This window comes from Scleropages formosus, chromosome 25, assembly GCF_900964775.1.
Source record: "Scleropages formosus chromosome 25, fSclFor1.1, whole genome shotgun sequence".
Taxonomy (NCBI): domain Eukaryota; kingdom Metazoa; phylum Chordata; class Actinopteri; order Osteoglossiformes; family Osteoglossidae; genus Scleropages; species Scleropages formosus.
Genome location: NC_041830.1, coordinates 16,748,598 through 16,770,151, shown reverse-complemented (window position 1 = coordinate 16,770,151; position 21,554 = coordinate 16,748,598). Strand labels below are relative to the sequence as shown.

At 46.8% G+C, this 21,554-nt stretch overlaps 1 protein-coding gene across 6 annotated transcripts in view; it reads left to right on the top strand.

Annotated features, from left to right (window-relative positions):
• Positions 1-4,598: 4,598 nt before the first annotated feature.
• Positions 4,599-21,554, top strand: part of lpp (LIM domain containing preferred translocation partner in lipoma) — a 74,194-nt gene continuing 57,238 nt past the window's right edge. For 2 of the 6 annotated variants that reach the window (XM_029249237.1, XM_029249243.1), the window contains exon 1: positions 4,599-4,689. The gene's annotated coding sequence lies outside the window, so the exon portion shown is untranslated. Of the gene's footprint in view, positions 4,690-4,761; positions 4,931-6,411; positions 6,555-8,215; positions 8,282-20,605; positions 20,631-21,554 lie in introns of those variants that run through there. The other 4 variants (XM_029249241.1, XM_029249240.1, XM_029249238.1 and 1 more) reach the window with 4 other exon arrangements.

Below are 21,554 nucleotides of genomic sequence, written 5' to 3'. Positions count from 1 at the left end.
CGCTATATCCGAAAAGAACATAATCTATTCCACGGAAGAGGCAAAATTAATAGAATGCGCGGATGACCTTAATCATCTGGGGAGGATTAAAATTTTTTAAATTTTATTTATGAGCATAGCACATACTACTGGACTCATCCACTCCACTTAATCTGATCTCTTGAACAGAGAAAATCTCTACAAAAAAGTGTTTTGACACCTTCCAGCTCTTGTTTTGGATGACCCTGTGCCCCATACCGGTGCTTGAACTCCACACTGTGGGGGATGCTGCTGTTGACTGCTACGCATGTTCATCCTGCAGCCCGACATTGTGTGAGTCAAGTAATGGGTCAGAGAGGTGCGAGCTGGGAGATTCCACAGAGTCGGTGTGGGGACAGTGGGTGGGGGCACTCTTCGTTTGATGCTGTTGTAAAATGGGGGGAGAATGTGCTGGGGTACTTGATTGTAAGGATCCTCAAAATTTTCGTGCACCATATTATTGTGTGGCAGTGATAACTTTTTGGAAATAACTGCACAGTACTTACGGGTAAAAGTTGGTTTCTGAATAGGCTGGGTTTGACATGCTGTAATCACCATCTGTCATCTATCAGAGAGCTGTGCTTTCAAACATCCTGTGAGATAACACCTCTGAACTTTAACATTTCCTTATGGCAGAACATTTGCCGACACCTAGAACCTGGCTTACTTAGAAAAGGTCATGAATTCCTCACCTCTCGGCTTCGTGAACCGATTAATATTATTAAAATTAATCATTTCAAAAATAAGGCGTTATTTAATATTTTACACCAACAGTAATGACACAGGCGCAACGTTACACTGTGTACATGGTTTTATTGGTTTCTGACCTTATTGCAGAGGGCAGCAGGTAGTTTATAAAGCGAAGGGAACCTGTCTGTGTCACGGGAGGGGTCCTTCCCACTTCCCTCGAGCAAGGTACTTCGCCTAAATTACTTCATTAAGAGTTTCTGTTGTATGAAGGAATCAAATGAATTTCCTTCGTTTACACGGTACCCATGAATCCCAACAATGTGTCTGTTTTGCTTGCTTCGGGGGCTGTACAGAGAGTACTGTTGCAGAGCGAAGGTCCCACCTTGTTGATATCAAAGAAAAAGCGCAGCAAATATGCGAGTGCATGCGGCACACGCGCTGCCAGCCCCATCGCAATGAACATGGCTCATTTTGTTGTTTTGATCTGGTTGTTGAGGTTTCAAATGTGAATGGCACCCTGGAGGAAGCGATGAAAAAAGCGAAAAAGCAAGTGTAGGGCTTTTTATAGGCCGTCTGTCAGTCTCTAGTGCCTTATCTCTTCACGCATGGCCTACATGGACTAGTTAATTTGCTCTCAGCTGAGTAAATTACTTGGCACTTGATTGATAACTGGAGTTGAGTTTTTTCTTTCTTTCCTTTAGCAGAGGTAATTGTTTCAAAAATTGTTCAAGGGTGCTTTTTGAAGCCGGTTTTGAGAAATGTGTTACTGCAGGCCCACAGAAAATCGACGGCAAATAAGCTGTTGCCACTGTACAAATGAGATTACCTTTCACCATGCCCTCAAACCGGCTCAGGAGGGGACCTGGAATTGGAAACTTCAAACCAGGATCGCTTTCTTTATCTCCTCCCTCCATCTTCACTGTTCCATTACAGCTTTTATGCATGATGTGCAAAGCAGTTTACCAAATGCCTGCAGCCCAAGGTAATTAGTTTTAGACAACCTCTTAAGTTTGTGGTACTCTCACTATGCTTTGAATAAAGACTACATTTCAAACATGTTTTCTGCTTGTTATCTTCAAACTTTCTTAAATCTTACATCTATACACTCCAAATACTACGATAACATAGCCTTGACATATTACGTGGAGTCCGTCATCTAACCTGAATGTTTCATTACAGTTATATTTTGAATAGAGACTGAAATGAAGCTGAAGCAATAGAACAGCACTGAGCGCCAACTGCATGAAGAAGTTGAAGCTATAAATCCCGCTGTGAGGTTGACTTGGCACAATTCAGAAATTCAATAAATTGCTGTTTCCTTTACATAAAATGCTTACCTAGCACCGTGGGGGGGTGCGGTGGCGCAGTGGGTTGGACCTGCTTTCCGGTGGGCCTGGGGTTCGATTCCCGCTTGGGGTGCCTTGCGGCGGACTGGCGTCCCGTCCTGGGCGTGTCCCCTCCCCCTCCGGCCTTATGCCTTGCGTTACCAGGTAGGCTCCGGTTCCCTGTGACAAGTGGCTCTAAAAATGTGTGTGTGCTTACCTAGCACCTATTGACTTTTATAGATTAATCATAGATCTATAAATTACATCTTTTTTAGAGATGTGGCTGTACACATTATATTTTAGTACTCATGAAGACCAATTTTACAAGTATATGCCACGTGTTGTAATGGAATAATTTCAGGGTAAAAATACACAGGAGATTCATAACATTAACTTTATTGCACTCTAGCTTTATTGCAGGGCAAAAATTAGCTGCATTTAATTTCTTTACTTATGTGAAGTGCTTGTAAGACTCCTCTGTTATCAACACTAAAGCCTAGGTGTCTTTAGAGATTATGTATTCCTTAAGCACATTTTTCCTGGAGATATTATCTCAGTGACAAAGTGATATTAAGAAAAAATATCAGTCTGTTACCACTTTTACAAAAATGATTTCCACACTTTTTATCTGTGACTGTGGAAGTGGGGTAACTGGTAATGCAGTGATTACAGCTGCTGCCTCTGGACCCAAAGGTCACAGGTTTGATTCCCACCTCAAGCTGCAGTACTCATGAGCAAAGTACTTGCCCAAAAAAAACTGTTCCAGTAAAATTACCCAGCTGTATAAATGGGTAATTAATTCAGTAGGTAGGTTAACATTGTAAGCTTGAAGAAAAGCATCAGATAAATGTAAGTGTGCTGTTACAAATGCAGCTTTTTTTTTTTTAAAAAAAAAAATCTTTTATTAGCCCACTCTACTTTTATTATCTCTGTCTTGTCACTGTCATTCTGTCTGTGCTGTGGAAGTTTCTGTCACCAAGACGATTTTCTTGTATGTGTAAACATACTTGGCAATAAAGCTCATTCATTCATTCATTCATTCATTCGTAAAGAATGACAGTTAAATGAAAAAACCTGATTAACGCTTCTTGGATCGTTTTCTAAAAACTGAGGGGAAAAAAAATCCATTTCTACAGGTCCAAAATCCACCTCTTTGATTAGGTTTGCAGTAATTGAAAGGCAGTCCCTAGAAGTTGAGGGCATGATGTGAAGTAATCCTGAAGCTAGTCCACTTATATGATAAAGGTAAACCAGAGTCATCATGTCATCTGAACTGCAGAGGAAAGCCACAAAAACAGAGAGGCAACAGCACTACCCACTGAGGCACCCCAGAGACAGACAGCTTTGGAGAAAAACAAAGCTGGTTCTCAATTGCCTCTGACACTCAAATGTTATGGTGATGACACCCGTATATTTAAATGACTGCAAGGGTTTTCGTCATCAAGGAAAACAATACCGGTGTCCATCCGCACTAGAAGTCTGTATTCGGGAGTTGTGGAAGTCAGGTTCAGAATCCAGGCCAAAATGGGAATGAAGCCCAGTGACGGAGTTGTTCCAGGTCTCTATGTGCCTGTGTCACTTGTGTCCTTCTCTGTTATTACAGTCTGGCCACTGTCTGGGTTTGGGACCAGCTTCCCATTTAAAAACCCCCACCTTCCACAAATAGCCATCTTCAGGGTGTGTGACTGGGGTTTTGGGAAAATATGTGCCAATTTCACCATTCCTGACTTTCCTATTCCATCTTCAGACCAACTAATGGCTGTTGGAAAACCCAAAGACAGGGTTTTACATATATAAGCACTGTGTGTGTATTTATGTGTATATGTGTATAATATACAGTATATATACACAGGTACATATGCATGTGTGTGTATACCTAAGAATATAAACTATACACATAGGAGACAGCTGGTACCGTAGCGGTTAAAGCTACTCCCTTTGGACCCAAAGATTGCAGGTTGGAGCAAGGCACTTACCCCAAAAAATTGCTCCAGTAATATTACCCTGCTGCATAAATGAGTAAATAATTGTAATACTGTAACTGTAAGTTGCTTTGGAGAAAAGCATCAGCTAAATGAATAAATCATGTACACACACGTTATAGTGTATCATCATAAAGATCAAACTCTTCTGAACTTACTCTCATTCATTGTACTAATAACACTACTTGTGGAAATGAAACCAAGCTATTCGGATGTAGTTACAATATTTGAGCAAGTCAGAAACTTTTGCCAAAGTGCCCATTAGGCAGCGAGGCCTACAGCGAACTCCTGCTAAAGTGCGAATGACACAAAGAAACCACTGAGTTTCTTTCCCGAGTTTCATTTCCAAGCACAGTGGTGGCCATAAACAAAGCCCTTCTTATTATTTCATTCATTTTCAGCCCCGATGGCTGCTGAATCCAAGCGATCTGACCGTTAGATAGTTTGTTACTCAGCTCGCGTTAGTACAATTCAGTAACTTAATGTTGAAAGAGCTTCACACGCTCCCCACGAGCGAGGAAGGCGGCCGACGCCACGCGCACTGCCATACATGGGCAACTTCGGCTGGAATTCGGACCTGTGACGTCACTGCCTGCGGCTCCCACTTTGGCGGGGGGGGCAGTTGTTTCACTTTTTTGCGGGATTCGAAAGTCATTGATTGTTAGAAAGCGGAGGTAAGCCGAACGGGGGGCGGTGGGGGGAGGGAGAAGTGGGTTATCACGGCCGGTCTGCGGCTCATGTCCCGCCGGTCTTGTCGCCGCACGTCGCTCGCGCGCCGCCGGCCGTGTGTCGGTTCTACGGCGACACCCCCGCCGAAGCGAAGGGCGCGGGCCGCGCGCGGGGACGGTTTAGGGGATCCGGGGACCGCCTTGGGAGCTTTAATCGCAGAATGTGCGACGTGCGACGAGCGTCGTGGTATGCTATGCTATGCTATGCTATGCTATGGTATAGTGGTATGGGATGCGATACGTGCTGCTCGCTGAGTGCCCGCGAGTCAGTGTTTGTCGCTCTCGCGCCCCGGTCGGACCCGCAGGAAGTGAGGAGCCCGCAGCGCCTCCGCGTTTCCTCGAAGAGTCACTCTGTTTGTCCGCGAGCCCGTTTCTCGTGCCGCTCCCAGCAAAGGGACGAGACGAGCGCGCGTTTGTCGCGAGCAGAACAAGTTCTTCTCGAAAGTTACTGCTCCAAATGCGCAGGAAGCGCGAGAAGCTCTCGCGACGCGCGGACTTCTTCTTCTTCTTCTTCGCCGCCGTAACTAAGACTTATAAGTGGCACGTTCATGCCGCGCATTCCTCTACTGCTGCAGCCTCGTAAATTATGCATTAACTAAGCAGTTATTTTTACTGGGTGACGGCTGGATTTGGTTCCAAACAAAACGGTCATTGTTCTCGTGATTTATTTAAAACGATTTATTGCAAACTGAAGTGAACACGTCCCCAAAGTCCTTAAAGATTCTTCTTTACGTGCTTTCGTTAGTTAGTTAGTTAGTAGTTGATCTTAGGTTCGTTTAAACACAGTGACAGCCTCCTTTGATCATCATGTCACACGTGTCCTTCGTGTCCCGACTTGATGTTGATAAAATAAAGCATTAGTAGGGAATATGTTGATGAAAAATCTCCCTCAGACAATGAATGACGCTTAGGTGGAAGCTAAAGGTATTTATACGCGTCACACTTTGACCTGTCCTGTGTGGTAAAAAGTGCTTGTGGACACAGTGGACACGTGACTCGCTGAGTGTGACGCGTCCTCTGGTTCTGCTCAGCGCTTCTTGTAGCTCCTCTGTGCACATGGTGGTCAGTTACGCAGCTTTGTGTTCGGCTGCTCGCTGTTTTGTGTTGCCATATTCGGGACTCTGTGCGAGTGAGATACTCGCTTACGTTTATATTTAATCATTTACTGCTAGCTGACACTTTTCCCCAAAGCGACTCAATCTTACCCATTTATACAGCTGGGTAATTTTTACTGGAGCAATTCAGGGTACATACCACCTTGCTTGCAGGTAACCGAGTCAGCGATGGGATGCGAACCTGTGACTTTTGGGTCCAAAGGCAGCAGCTCCAGTGGGCCTATGATCTGCCCATCTATACACCTGGTTAATATACGCTGTACTGTATTGGTTCGGGGTTAGTACCTTGACCAAGGGATTTACAGCGGGAGTAGTGATATGATCCCGGGGCCTTTGTGCGGGCAGCGGCTCTAAGTAACCGCTGTACCACCTACTTCAACCCTTCTTCATGAGCCTAAAACCAGAGAGCAGCTCCTTGTAAAGGCAACTTTAGGTTGGATCTTGGCGCGAACTGCCGAAAACGGGGTAGCGCCGAATGTGCAGTACACGGATAACTCGTGTCTTCATGACGCGACTTGATGAAACGCTAAAGACAATATTTACAGAGCTAATGCGTGATTGTGTTACGTGTTGGTGGAACAGCTTGACTAACGTGGGATTTTATCGTACTGAGAGCAGCTCTGTTGACTTGCCTAGACATGCCGCCCAGATCCTTGAAACACCTGAACGTGTGGAAGTGCTCCTGTTACGCGAGAGGTACGTTCGAGTCTTGGAGCTCTAGTTTAGAAAGCCGTTTTTTATTTATTTATCCCCCTCCACTCCCCTCCCCTCCCCTCAGGTAGATGAAGAGTTTGGATTTAACTCAGTTTGTCAAAGCATCAGATCGTATTTTACCTTTGCTCTTGTGCCTGAGCGTGGCAGGCATTCAGATATGGTTGCAGTCATTCGGCAGTTGTCGTTATTTGATCCCGGGGTAGTTGGAGCTGGTAGTGAGGTGAAATTCATCCTGCTCTCCGCCGAAGCTCCGAAGGGAATCGCTGCTTCATTTAACTTAACATCATTTTCAGGCTTGCAGTCTCTCTGAGCAGAAAGGTCAGTTTTGATTTTGGGAACTTACTCTTAAGAAAGGCACAGGGAGAGCGGGGTGGGGGGGCGTGGGAAACGGCGCACGGAGCATTAAAGGCTCACCCGTGCAGTTCCCTGGCTAGCATTGCTGAGCGCTGGGCACTTTTTTAGTTAAATGCATTTACATAACTACAAGTGGGTAGTAGTAACTCAGTGACACCTTGCAGTGGAAGCATAGTTATTGCGTGAGTTGTCTTCTTCTTTGGTGGAGCTCTAGTCTGGCTAAAGCCTTTCCGCTCTCAGCTCCTCCACCATTTGGTCTTTTTCACATTTCTCTGAATCGGTGACATTGTCATTGGTTGTTGAATCTTGGTTAATGGGTTTTTTTTTTTTTTTTTGGACATATTCAAAATGTTTGCACACCTGTCTGCTTGCAGTGTTTACCATGCTTTCCACGTCAAAGAAACTGATGAAAAATATCTTTAGTTTTACAGTGAGAGTTAAAATAAATGGTAACCAAGATTGCAGATTAAATACTCTGCAGAATCAACCAAGAGAACAGCTTGTCTTGTCTTGGAAAAAACGAAACGGCCTCTGAGGAACCGTTGGATGTCCGCCACTGGATTACAGTGTTTACAGTAGTTGCTTAGTGCATGTCTGCGCATGCTGTTAATCAGAGTGATGTAACGGGAGACTTCGGTTTTACCATTATTGCCATTTCTGCATCTGGAATGATTTTTTAAAATTCTTACACATGGATAAGGATGTAAATGGGATGCGGTATCTTCAGGGGAAAACGGTGCCGAGATCATTTTGAGGTTCGATGCCCTGTGCTGGAATAGACGGCGCTACCCTTCCCAGACACGTACGCACACCAGGGATGTATTATACGCTAAAATTGTGCCACGAGAAATGTCTCGTTTTGTCAGATGGCTCCGGTTTTGTTTTAGCTTCATGCTTTTGAAGCAGGATTGACATGTATCTTCATTTGAGCGGGAGTTTCGAGTCAAGTGGGTGGCGACTTCTAGAGCGTCATGATATAATGCCGGTCTGAGAGAAGGTCAAGAGCAACATGTGGGCGTTGGCTCGTTTCATGTCCGCAAGGCCATACGTTATGCAGGCGAATACTTTTGTGTCGTTTGCTTTCCAGTTCCCTGAACGTGCCATATGAATATTTGGCTTCTCTGTGACCCTGGCAGGCAAACGTGTAGAAATATTTGAACGGAAAAAAAGTATTAAAGTTGATTTTGCCCCAATCACCTCAAGTTTCTCCATATTTGGAAATGTTTACCCCTCCATGCTAGCTGAAGTAGAGCTGGTGGGGAGCTGAGTCATTCTCGGTGTAAGGCAAAAGGCTTTCACAAGGGTACTCCCAAATCACTTCCTACAGTGTCGTTCGCTTACGCGCTGCTCTTCAAGTAAGTAACGTGCTGCTTTGCCGGTTGTTGATCTTATTTTTTGTGGTACTTCTCTGTCTCGTGCGAAGGCTGTAGATGCGTCTGTGACGGTATTGTCCGCGAGCTCTCAGGTTACCGGGCACCCGGTGAGGGCGGCCTGGATCTGCCTGTCACTTGTATGCCACGCAAGCCGCCTGGCTCTCGGAGGGGTAAGTTGGGATTCCTGAACTCAAGTGAGTCGTTTTTTAGGAAGGTCGACACGTATGAGTTTTGCCAGGATGTCAAAATGCAGTTAAGCAACATCCTGAAGGTATTACTTCCAATCGGGATACTGAATGCTCTGGAAGTAATGTTGGGACTTGCAGGCTGAGAGTCTCAGCTTCCTCTGTGTTCATGTAGGTATCTGTAAGGTCATGACTGGGTGGCCCAGTGAATGGATGTGTTCTGTGGTGTGTGTATATATCATATAAAACAAAAGAGGCATCTGCCAGGACCTCAGCTGATCAAATAATACTAATAGTTTTGATCCAACAGTGAACCGGGATTTGTGGTGAATCTTAATCAGCATGGGACTGTGACTGTGTAAGATCTGGACTCATTAATTTATGACCTTATTCTAATAATTTATTGAATTGGCCTCCTTTCATTTGCAGCAGTTGGTTTGAGGGGTCTAGCAAGTGAAAAGTGAAGACAAATTTGATTAAACCTTCAGGTTTCTCAGTTCAGGAAAATGAGATTTGCATTAAGTCTGTGTCTGGGTATTTAATAAGGAATTGTTGCACAAAGGATGACAGGACAAAGGGGAACTGGGAGGAATAGTGGCTCCTTTAGCTGTGTAGGTCTAAACCTTGACCAATACAGCAACTGAATGAGGGAGACTCCTTTCTTTCTGCTCATGGCCAGCCATGAATATGTTAGTCATATCTTCCTATTAACTGATAGATACTGTAAAATTAAGGGCATTTGAGCTGTTTCTATATCATTCTTGATCTTGTACAGAAATGTAACCTCTATCTGCATTACTGCTGACTTTCTATGGGTTTGAGCATCTTGTTGATAGATGAAAGACTATTTATGAAGCCTGAAATGTTCTATTTGAGAATGTAAGTGCAATGGAGGAAATGAAGTCATCTGCTGAGCCAGGGAGCGACTTTCTTCTTCATAAAGCAAGGATCTTTCTCTCACAAAACTTTTATGTGGTAAATTCCACTTTGTAGAAATTTCATGAATTTTTTCGCAGAATGTCCATATACATAAAGTCATAAAAATTAGTTGTATGAAGTATGTACGTTGTCAGGATTGTGGCGGTCAAGAGCCTACCCAGGAAGCCCGGGACAGCAGGCCAGTCAAGGGTGCGTCCTGAACTCCCTGCCAGTTCGTTGCAGGTTATATGAAGAAGTTTTTTATTACAATTTGTGGGGAGTCTTGCACTGTGTATGTGTGGGCAGCATATCAGCAGGCTGTGAATGCTCTTTGGTGGTGCTGCTGCTCTTGACCCTTTCAGTGTCTGTCCTGTGTTTCTGCCGCTGCTAAGCGAAGCTTCTCCGGTGGGGGAAACTCGTGCCTGTTTCCTGTACTGGGGGGCGGTGGCAGTGTCATGGCAGGAGCAGTCATGCTCAGTTGGTTGTATCCTGACAGTGTGCTGCATGTCCCGATGGCTATGTGACACAGCTGTTGAGACTGTGATCTGCTTACTGGCTTGGCGTTTATTTTACCTGAGCCGGTCAGAGCTGAGGGTTTTTTAGAAGGTTTCCCTCTCTTATGACCTGTGCTATAGAAGGGCGTCATCCAGCCGAACAGGTTTTATGCCGTTTTCGTGCTGTGTAACCCCATCCTCGGCATACATTTGGGTCAGGACAAGACCTTGAGTTGGGCACTCACAGAGCCTTCAACATTCCCATCGAACAGCTCTGGAGTTTTCTCTTGTTCAGGCTTTTGGTGTGGTCGCTGATGCTCCTGACAGAATGTTTACTGCTACTTTCTCTCTGCTTGTGTCTTTCTGAATTAATGTGGCAAAGTGCTTGGAGAATGCTGAAGTAACAGGATTTGATTCAGCTGTGAGGATCTGCGGGGCTCACTCCAAAGGCATACTGTGTTAATCTCATTACTGTTTTCTCGACGGTGTGAAAGGCGAAAGGCGTGTTCTTCCAGCACCTCGAGGGTGTCTGCCATGCTAATGTTCCTGCTTCGCTCCTCATCCAGTGTTCCTCAGTCAGCTCCTGCTCCGAGATGCTTCTCAAAGGTGGACCAAATTTTGGCTGGATAAATAAAAAGGAAAAAAGCTGCATAAAGCAATTGGATCTTTTGTGTAAGTTAATTTAAATGTAATAAATACAAACTAAAAATCTGGTGTCACATTTCTTAAACTGTAAACAGGTTAAAATGGAATTCTCTTGCTGAAATGAAAGGAGAAATACCCTTCACTTTGTCTGGTCTCCTTATTAAAATGAATGGTATTAATTTTTGTATTTACAGCAAATAGTATCATAACACTCTGATATTCTCTGCTCTTACTGTGAAAACTCAATTCTAATCTTGTAAGAATAAAAAAGAAATTCAACAATGAGAATTTCGGTGTTTCTTTTAGTATAAAACAAAACTGTTTTCTGTGCTGTCAGTAATCTATTAATAGGCCTATAGTGTTGCTCCAAATATGTATTAATTAAGACAAAGTCCATACCAAAAAGACAAGTCTGGTTTTGTGTAAAGGACTGTAAAGGACAGCTTGCTGGTGTGATCCACTATGCCATGACTTCATGTTGTCCTTGTTCTCACAGGTCTCCTGCCACCAAGTTCAAACCTGACTTTAAAAAACAGCAATTTTTGGAAGATCTTACCAAACGGGTTGTTTGTCTGCTTGCAAAGCAGAAATTAGATGGCATGGTTGCGTGATGGCAAAGTGTCAACAACCCCTTCGCTTTAGACCGGACAAGGGCACAAAAATGACTCGTCCCTTCTCTTCCTTCCATAAAAGGGAAACCGTTTTTCTCTTTTACGTAATGACTTGTGTGCACACAAAATATTACCACACTTCTTGCCGTACGAGATATCGAAATAGTTACGTGCCTGATCTTGAGAAAAACACCAGGGCTTCATGCCAGGATGCAGGGTCTCTCTAGTCCCTTTCAGGCACGAACGGATGAAAACCGTGGTGTTATGGCGTTGCTGCTCTTTATTGATCATCGTTCCGCGGAGAGGGTGTGCACTTCTGTTACTTGTGTTTGTGCACATTTTGATTTTGAATGATGTTGTGCCATAGTAGCTCTTGGTCAACATGCTTGTTGAAATCTGTGCTGGGTTGAGGTGCTGCCCTCGCTGTGCCTGCTGTCTCAGGCCTCATTTAATTGCTGAAGCCGCTTAAAGCCTCCATGCTCTGTGGGTAAAACACGGTGCAACCAGTGACCCAGGACTGGTGGGAGAATGGAATGGATCCGAGTCACAGTCGGTGATATCGGATGGACTTCTGCGCTGAAGTGAGCTGTTGATATCTACCACGTTTCAGTGGCAATTTGAGGCATGTTAAAAATGACCCCAAGGCTATGGTTTGCAGGTCGCTTCTCGTAGTACTATACTATGTGCGAGGTTGGGTGTTTTCACTTTGGAGTCAATACGGTTATACCATTTTAAAAAGAGAAAAAAAAAAACAGTAGGTACCTTTTCATATTTTTACATTTATTATTATGGTAAAACAATTTACATTTATTCATTTAGCTGACACTTTTCTCCTTAGTGACTTAGTGTTAACTTACTTATAGTTATTTACCCATTCATACAGCTGGGTAATTGTACTGGAGTGATTTAGGATGAGTACCTTGGCCAAGGGTATTACAGCAGTAGGTAAGATTTGAAGCGCCAGCCTTTGGATCTAAAGGCAGCAGCTTCTACCACTGTGCTGTCAGCTGTCCTGCTTTGAACTTTTAGGATAATTTGATCTTAGAAAATATAATGAGATGGCTCTCATTCTGATCCATGGTTTAATGATCTCTCATGAGGACTGGAGTGGACCTGGCTTTCCTGCAGATGCTCTGTCTTCCTCTCCTGCTCCAAAGATATGTTTAAAGTAAACCGACGACTCTGAATTGCCAGCAGTGAGTGAATTTGTGTGGACTGGAATTGTGTCCAGGGTGTACCCTGACTAGTCTGTGTCCCTGTGCTTCTGTAATAGGGTCTGGACCACTGCAACTCTGCGCTGTGACTATCGTTGCTCAGTGAGTAAGTAATGATAGCAAAGGTGTGGCTTTTACCACGTGTCTTTATCCACGGCAGAAGTCCTGGCAAAAAAAAAAAAAAAAAAAAAACTCACCATATGTGTGTGTAATTAAATTCAGGAGACTGAGTTAAAAGCTTAGATTTTAATTTTCTGAATGACTTCAGAAAATGTTAGTGCAGTTCCTCAAATGTATCTTGATCTGGTCAGTTGAAATTATTTTGATAGTGTCTGTGGGGGGGATTGTGAGGGTAAATTACAGATTGGAGGGATTAGTGTGGATGGAGGTGAAACTGAGAGCATGTGCTGACAACACCCTCCTTTAATTTCTTTTCTACTTTCAACATTGTTCACTGCTCCTGTGTACATGCGCTGACCTTATTAATACATTTTGCAATGGTAATGCTGGTCCTTAGAATGACCGCTGGTCTCTTTCTCCCCTCCCTTTTTTTAATTTTCTTTTCCCTCAAATTTTAAACTGTAAATAATAACTGGAAATGACCAACCAAATGTTAGATCCGTTCAGTGAATTAAATTTTACGAGCTAGTTTTTGACTTGTCGATGCTATCATGAACCTGCAAAGTACTTGCTATTATTAATGAACAAGCCCTGCATGCTTTGCACTTTAATGTACTTACCTGTAGCTGTGTTCATTAAGAGGATTTATCAGGAATTAGCTCACTAATCACTGGGCAAGTACATTTTCCTTCCTGCCTAAGCAGGACACTGTTATATTTAGATGTTCAACTTTTTCTTTTTTTTTTTTTTTTTGTTTTTAAGTACAGCTGAGTGTGTGTTAATATATGTATTTAATGGTATCTCTGTGCGCATATGCATGTCAATGTGTCCGTGTGCTCGTGTGACATTCTTCGTAGGACAACGTGTGAACGACGGATATCGCCCTTCACAGAGGTGAAACTCTGGGCTCTGAGGAGCACTGCAGCATTTTGGGCAGCTTGCATGGGCAAGGCCAGCTCTGCGCGCGAGCACAACGTGCGCTGCTCTCACGTGCACGCCACTCGCGTTAATTGTCGTTAAGCTCTCCGCGATCCCGGAATTGGATGCAATGCCATTACCTAGTGACCCAAATAATACCGTTACAGAGCGGACCTTTCCCTTAAGGGCGTGACGATGGCTGCTGTGCTTACGCAGTTAACGTGGCCATTTATTTAATCTGTTCATTCATTCATTGAAAATTTAAACTCAGTAAGTATGAGGCCACACTTGCAAGGGCTGACATTTATTTATTTATTGAATGCGGTACCTTATTTATTCTGGGAGGGTGTCTGATTCGCCAGCAGGGGTTATGTCTGCCCACAGTAGCGCCAGGCTTTGGGGCGCCTCTGTAGACCCAAGGAACGAGTGACTGTTTGAAATCCTGTTTTGTGTCTACAGAGCATCGCTGCTACTGTGAAGATGCAGCTTTACAAACAGTTAGTCATGTACACCCTCACCGGCTGCACTCTGGCACATAGTGTCGGGTCAGCGGCAGGCGTTTGAGCAGGGACAATAACTAAAGTGCTTTCTTTTCATGTTCTCTCATGGCCTCTGCCGATCCTACGCTGCCACTGATGCGAATGTTCCTCTTATCGCATATCTTCAGTGTAAACAGGACGGTTATGAAAGGATGCGTGTTTCACAGTTGTGGTTCGTGTCTTTTTTTGAAAGGAGGATGCTGCTAATGGAGGTTGGACTTGTCCTCCAACCGCCGTCCTATTGTTCTTTCACACAATAGCGGCGGTGAAGGTGCTGCTGCGGAGCTCGGTGGGAAAGGCCTGTTTCTGTGGGATGGACCCAACCTTTCGTGAGCCACCTGCGGCGGGAGACTGTGCCGCGCGGAGTCGGCCGAAAGAATGTAAACGTGACGGAGGGCCTCCGAGACGGGGCAGGGAGCGACTGGAAATGCCATCGTGAATGTTATTTTCGCAACGCAACTCGTTCTGCTGACTGTGGATTTCGCTAAGGAGCGTGGCATTGTGTCAGCTGGCCCTGTGGGTTAGGGTTAAGACCACCACCTTCCGGTTTAAATGGCCCTAGTTTGAATCCTCGATCTTTCAGTAGTGCCCTCGGTCAAGATCCTCTCTCTAAACGGATACAGTTAGAGCGAACTGCTGCATAAATGGGAAAATCACTGCTGAGCTGATTAATATTGTCAGTCACTTTCGACAAAGGCATCACGTATATAAATCATAACAAGGTTGTCTGTGTCCTCGTAGGTTTCGGAGCTCACAGATGTGGCAAGACATAGCAGCCACCTGTCCCCGATGTGAGCCATGAAGAAACTGCAGACCGTCTGAGGCGCGCTACCCGGGGCGACTAGCGTTCATTATTGCGCGTCCTAGATGGTGCCGCAAACGTTTCGTTTTTAGTTACGTCTTTGGTCTTTTAACACATGACAGCTGGCAGTGCTTCTCAGTGAATTTCCAGTGAACGTTTATTCACGGAGGCCTTCGCGTGTTGACGGCAGCTCTCAATATTACATCTGCACTCGAGGATGACTGGAATGGAAAGTGCATAGCCAGTTTCCCAAAATGCGGAAACTGAACACTTTTGGCTCACGTGGTGATTAAAGGAGCAAGCCTTTACTGTGTTGCTATGGTAATTAATGCAGGTGACATATTAAAGCGCAGGGTAATGCTTTACACAGTGAAACTGCTTCATGCCTTGCATTTGAATTTATTGCTTTACACAGCAAATGGGAGCAGTGTGCCGGATGGCTGCCTGGGGCTCGTTTTCCTGGAGATCGCCTTGTTGTCGAACCTGTCGTGTTTGGGTGCTTGGCCAGTAAAGTAGAAGGGTGACTTGGGTGCGGTACTTGATGGAGGTGGCGCTGCCCTGCTGACTCGTATTACTCTGCGTCGGAGGCTGGGATCGGAAGCGACAGCTTTCAGCGCAAGGGGTCTCCGGGATGCGCTCTCCATCAGCGGTGGCGGCTAATCCAGTAATCCGCGGTGTGTCTTTAATTTGTGTTTCATCAACAGCATCGACACCGACAGTCTGCACCTCCTTCGCGAGCAGAGGCTCCGCTTGCGGAACTTCTCGTTTTTACGTACGTGCTGTGCTGTTGCTATGAGCTGTTGACTTCCTGAAATAACGTCTGCACCGTTGCCCTTGTGCGTCTGCTCTTTATTCTTCATATCTTTTCAGGAGCTCTTGTGTCATTGATTCTCTATTTACATTTCATTCATTTACCTGGTGCCTCTCTCCAGAACGAGCCGCTCTATTAAGCCATCTACAATTAATGACTCATTTAGACAGCTGGCTACTTTTTCCTGGAGCGATGCGGGCTGTGTACCTAGGATTTGAACCCGTGACGTCCGAGGGTGTCGGCACAGCAAAGGAGGCGCTTCTAACCTCTTTACTACCCGCACTTTGAAAGATCTGGCGAGAGAGCTCCCTTTGTGCCTCTCAACAGAAGGAGCAAGAGCTCAGCTTGAGCTGCTCGGGGGTTAGATGGCGAGCGGTGGGTGCGGCGGGAGCGTATAAACAGGAAGGGGCCAGGCCCAGCCCCTGAAACCGTGCTTAATTCCATATACGGGAGAAGAAATCGGTGGCAGGCCATCGCAGTTGAAATTCCTCACATATCGGGAATTCCTCGTAGCCGGGAAGGGAAACTTGAGTTTTGCATGAAAAAGGCAATAATTAATGTGAACCACAAGTGTGCGAAGGGTGGAATGAAGGAGAGAAGAGTGTGTGCCGTCTTGCCGGATGCACGTGACTCCTAATCCCATTTACTCAAAATCGCTGCTCGCCGATGGCTTCGGCCCGGAGACGGCAGGGCCTAGCTTTTGTCCGTATCTGTGAAATGGATTTGTGGCGTCTCCGTGGCGCTCCGAGGAGCCTTCGCTGGCCGCGAGCATCTTGTTTGGGGTGGATCTTTACGTGTCCCACTGTTGCAGACAGTCCATTGCTCTTCTGGTTAGCTCGCCATAAGGCGATGGCAGAGGGTATCGGCAGAGGGAACCCGGTGCCACGCGCGTGCCGTGTTCTCGCTGGCAGCCAAACGGCAATGACCGCACAAAGTTGAGGGTGGAGCAGCACAAAGAAAAGTGGACTTTTCGGATGGAGGCGTTTCGTGAGCGACGGTACACCGGGTGGTATTGGGCATTTGTCGGAGCCTCTGTGCTCGTGCCGTGACCGCCGGAGCGTCGCGCCGGGAGTTGAGTGACGAATGGCGCTCTGCCTTTCTGACGAAGCGGACCGACGTACCGCCGACTGCTCGGTCAGAATGGTGATGCGTATGTCCTCTAGCTTAGGCAGAGTTTGTGCGGTCGGAGCATGAGCTCCTTAACGCGTCGCTGTGTACATGTGGAGTGCAGGCTGCTGGGTGCTACGCGCCGGGGGTCCTGTTCTTTTGAAAACACCGACTTCGGCTTTTTCATCTCATACGTTGTAGCGAGCCGCCCTTCCGAATGGTCTCGCCCAGAGGGACTTGTCGGGTGCGAAGTCGGACTAACTTGCTCGTTTTCGTTTACAAACGCCCTCTTGGCTGTGGATTCTGCGGAGAACTTTCTAGATTTGAGATCAATGAAGGCTTAGCGGCTGGACCGTTACGCTCTAAAGGAGGCGCCCTGGCCTCCGTAGAGCTCCGGTTAAGCTACTCCTTGGCAAGCGCGCGTCGAGTCCCGAGGCTGGCGCGGGCGAACGGCGGGTGTTTACGCGTGCGGCCGCGATCCCGTTTCCGCTGTCAGTCAGAGAGGAGCTGTGCTCTTCGGAACGAAGACGATTGATGTTAGACTGCGCTCCCTGCCAAGAGCGCCTATTATAAGATGTGCTCCTCCGTCTTTTTCCCCCCACGGCCCTTCGTTTTGTAATCGCTTGTTAATTTCAACAAACAGTGTCACCCACAACATTTTACTCCTTCCAGTCCCCCTGGAGGACCTTGATGAGCTTAGCGTCTTACCCTACCTGAGCCTGCAGTCATCTAAATTAAGCCCTTGTGGAAATGGGTTGTAAAAGTGCTTGTGTTTCAAGGTCTTAATTAAATCTTAATCATTCCTATTTAGACATACTTATTAAGCTTACCGTCTTTGTCTCCTGGGGGCCAGAGGGGTGCAGACGGGGAGTGGGTCAATGCCAATAGATGGCGTAGCAATGAAGGACCTAGATTAACGTGGCCGATACGTCGCAGGATATTTTCGCTCCCTTGAGGCTGCGAATTTAATTAGTCGCGCGCTGGATAATCGGCTGACCTGTAAGATCCGTAAGCTGCGTTGTATTTAAGCATCTGTGCAGCCAATTCAACATGTGTCACTTTTTTTTCCTTGGTGGTGTAGGTTCCAGTCCCATTGGATGGCTGTGTGACCCCCCGCCGCCGTTGTTTTACTGCCTCGCATCCCGCGGTGTGGTGGCGCACTGCGTGTGCTTAATTTGGCAAAGAACATCAAGTGCGTCTCTATGGGGAGAGCTGGGTTTGCACTGCACCCCCCCCCAACAAAGCCACGGAGGCCCGTGAGCCCCCGTGCGTCCAAACAGGATGTGCGCGGCGCTCTACAGCAAAAATAGAAAACCAACATTGTTTTTGTGTTGTACTTTTCGGATTCCTTTTTGGTTGGAGTTGTGCATTCCTCACAATATACCCGATGATATTATGATCTATATAACGTAAGCACCGTACTTGCTTTTCCAGGTTTGGCCTTCTTTCAGACTGTCAATTTTCTTTTTCACAATGAATTACCTTGTCTTGGAGCTGAAAAATGTCATTTCCTTTGCATACAAATTAAAATCGAACATGGCGAACGTGGAATAACCGAAATGGAAATTTCGTGTTCTTCTCTGTGTTGGGTTTGGGACGCACCGCTTTGTCATCGACTCGAGCGCTTCCGCTCTCGCCCTTCCGGTAGCAGGCCTGCGTATCCCTCGTCTCGGCGGCGCTCCCCGTTTTTTGTCGCCCGGGTGTTGCCCTGGCGGAACGTGTCACTCCTTGGTATCGGAGCGCTGGCTGCGCAAGTTACGTGGCTCCCTCCTGCCTCCTCTGATGCGTCTTCCTGTCTCTCAGTTTGCTTTCAGGTTTAGTTGTTCTTTGTCATTTGTTTTCATCTGTGTCTTTTTCAGTGATGGGGGGGAGGGATTAAGCGGAACAGCTTGCCAGTTTGCTGTTAGTTTTATGTAACCGCGCTCACGTCTTCCGTACGCTTCCGAAGCAGTGGACGGGGGGGCCTCGTTCGGGCTTGGATTATATAAGGCGACCCATGTGTCACGCAGCCCGGGCAGCGGCGACAGCGGAAGGTCAGAAGGTCCCCGATGTGACACGAGGGCTCTCTAGCTGTGCTCGATTAACCTCAGATACTTAGTAAGTGGGACGCGATGCACTCGGTTGCATAACCGTTCAAATTTCTTCTATCCCCTTTTAATCAATCGAACGAAGCTCGGTGTTGTGTGTCGGCAAGAGGAGACCGAGCACGTTTGTAAGAGGGAGAAGCCCCCAAAACGGTGCTTGTGCATCTTGTAGATCGCAGGAATCAATTAATGTGAACACGAGCTATGGCGTGGAGATAAAACGGCTCTAATCGGAGCGTTGCGAAGGAGAACGGGCTCTTCGGGAGCCTATAAACAGATATTCGTTCATTAGTTCGCTATTACTGCTATCGTTCTTGTGAGATTAGGGAAAAGTGCCTGCGGCCTCACCGCGGCAATAGGGACTGGTGTCTTCGGATTGATGTCACGTCTGACCTGAAATGGTATCTTGCTCTTTGCGCTAATGGTGGGGATTTAGATGTCGATCCGAATCCGAAGACCGTGACGAGACTATTTTTAGGGTGACGGCTCAACGGTTAGTCCGCGGGTTCGTGCATCGGGATTTGCGAACAACGAGTGGCGCCCTGGGTAAAGGAAGCGGGCTGCTGCTCCGAAGGTTACTTTTACGTTCCGGTCAAGTTGCAGTCTGTGCCCAGCTTTGGGGTTTGTGCCGCTTACCTTTGCTCTCTCATGCGAACGATTACACCGGTGCACATTGATAGCAAAGTGGAAATGCGTGCGTGGAAAAGTGTTCCTCAAGCTGTGATGCACCTGCTATTTTGCGAAGTGCGTGAGGACGAAAAGAAAACTCCGTTCAGCACGTTTCTCTTCTCTCCCTTCAGTGAAGCAGCCTTTGGAGGCCCATCCTGAGCAGATGAGCGGTACGCGGGATTAGGCCATTGCCCGTAAATCCCCGTGCGGCGTTCTGATGCCTGTCTGTCGCAGTTCGGAATCGTGCATCGCAAAGCCTCGTGTGCGAAACTCTACCGTTGCTCGCTCTGGGTTACTCTGATCGCTCCGTGGAAGCCGTCGGAGTTTCTTTCGCCATGTGCGCAAATACAGGCTTTGTGTTTCGCTGCCTATCAGCATTATGGGAGAGATTTGTACTGCTCTTTAAGTTCGGAGCAGTTCTGCTACGGAGGCTGAACAGGTGCAGGTCATCCGGTTTTTCATAAGAAGAGGTTGTGTGTTGTCTCTTGCAGAAAAGCCACATTGCGGGAACCTGCAGCGTGTCCGCTCGAGACCCCGGTGCCGCCGCCGCCACGCGAGGAGGTCTCGGCCCACGGGTCTCGTGGAACGTCTCGTGGAAAGTGTAAATTGAAACTGTGCTTATCGTACCCTTGAGCATGGCCCCTTGCTCCAAATGTGCCGCCACGTACAACGTAAATGATGCAACGCGTATCTGATGGCTGTGGGACTAGCGGACGCTGGAGGAAACGGTACGGCAGAGGATGGCGAAGGGATCGCTCTGTAAAGTGTTACGTTTGCATCGGGCAGCGCGGCGTTCGACGCTGTGAGATGCAGCCTGTGCTGCGCGAGCACCTCTGTGCATTTCTCGTGAGCTGCGGGACTGAGACCGGGGTACCGCCGAGAGCGCATCTCCGATGCCTCATTGCAGCTGCACCTTGCTTGTTCGTAACAAGGAGATATTGCAAATTTATCCCGAATTGAGCTTTGGTCTGCCTTACCGTGGGGTTACCACATCAAATGTGATTCCACTTGGTGAATTGTGTGTGTTATTTTCATGTGCTTGGAACACTTTTTTGACTTAAGGTGTTTTCAGTAGACTGCGCTTTGTGATTTTTTTCTTTTTTTTTTTTAAAGCACCTAGGGACAGCTGGTACCCTGATGGTCAGAGCTGCTGCCTTTGGACCCAACGGTCGCAGGTTCAAGTCTCACCTCCGGCTGCGGTACCTTTAAGTAAGGTACTTACCCTGAATTGCTGCGATAGAATGACCTGGCAGTATAAATGGGTAAATAAGTGTAGGCACATTTAGCATAGTAAGTCGCTTTGGAGAGAAGTGTCAGATGAGTGAATAAACTTCAGTGTAATGTAAATGCAACTTGACGTTCCAGAAAAGAGGGTGATATGACAGGGGGCTCGCCGGCCGACACTTTACTTCCTTTCGTGAAAAACTCGTTTGAAACTGTTGTGTTTCTAAGGTGAAGGAGGGTGTGTTAACGTGGTCCTTTCTGGTCGTCCGTGCAGTGGCATCTCGGGTAAGCTCATCTGTTCAGGTGAGACGCCGCTGCCGCCCCCCGATGCGTGGTGAAGGACCCTTCCTGATGAGGGATCCAGCTGTCAGGCCAATTATTCCTTTCATCGACTTAAGGGTCTATAAATATCCTTTAAGCCGTCTACTCGCTGTGGAAGGCTAGATTAAGTGGGATTGCGCTTGAGGAATTGGCCCGTGTTACTAGAAGGCCTTTGCGCCACGTTTTACTCCATACCACATATCCACCCTCCGTCTTTCAGACTCGACTCCTTCAGTGACGTGAACCAGCAACGCGGCGGTGTCGGACGGATGACCCAATAATCTCGTATCCGTGTCTAATGCTCGTCGCCTGTTGCCGAGTACACGTTTGCTCGCTCTGAACTATGTACCTTTGGACGAAAGCGTGTGCCGAATGACCAAGTGTCAGTCTGACCGTTATTGTTGCCGGTGTCCAATTTTGTGAAAACGGGAGCCCCTGCGGAGCACCGCGAACACGAGCGTTTGTATTCTGTTGAACTCCTTGCTCGGCGCCAGCGACAAAAGGCCTTTGACTTCGTACACCGCTACGGCCAAGTCGCCTCGCATCTTCGGTCAGTTTGCCGTGCTTTGCCAAGACCTTGTGAGCGGGCTTAG